This window comes from Elephantulus edwardii, unplaced genomic scaffold, assembly GCF_000299155.1.
Source record: "Elephantulus edwardii isolate Elephantulus edwardi_28Jun2011 unplaced genomic scaffold, EleEdw1.0 scaffold00050, whole genome shotgun sequence".
Classification (NCBI taxonomy): domain Eukaryota; kingdom Metazoa; phylum Chordata; class Mammalia; order Macroscelidea; family Macroscelididae; genus Elephantulus; species Elephantulus edwardii.
The window spans coordinates 9,080,830-9,081,460 of NW_006399800.1; positions in this window are offsets into that span (position 1 = coordinate 9,080,830).

The window sequence follows — 631 nt, forward strand, 5'->3', positions numbered from 1 at the left end:
AACACCTATTGCTTCATGAATTGGCCTTAAGCACTTCTCAGTAAGTTATTTATGTGGTACTTGACTGCTGCTGCAGATTTATATCAAGTCACAGCTGTGTAAACAAAGGCAACCTATTGGTTGGATGTAGCAGACATTTCACCTTGTTTAAAGCTAATGATGTTTTAAATTACTATGTCTCTAGATTTTTCTCAGAACAATCTTTGAAGGTAACAGGGTTGTCTCTAAATAGCCCTAAAGACAAACAATGTGTCTGTCTAAAGAATAACCATAGAGAAAAATAAGTCCTGGCACTCATAATCCTGGAAAGACATTTGAAGGAGCTGGAAGAGAGTCAGGATGGCTAAGAATGGAAGGAGATTTTTAAATAGCTCTTGAGTTCGTGATACAAGTACTTGTGTTTTCCATGTAGAGCACATGATTAGTTGTGTTAACCAACCCATTGGCCAAGATTGTGAAATATTGGCTTCTTCACCCCCAATCTATATTCCTTTTTAAGGATGCCAGATGGTTCAATGGTTACATGTTCAGCTTCTAAATGGAAGACTGGCCTTTGGAACTCACATAGCAGTTCTTAGGGAGAAAGAGCAGAGGCCTTTTTTCACAACAATTAGATCCATAATTATATGAT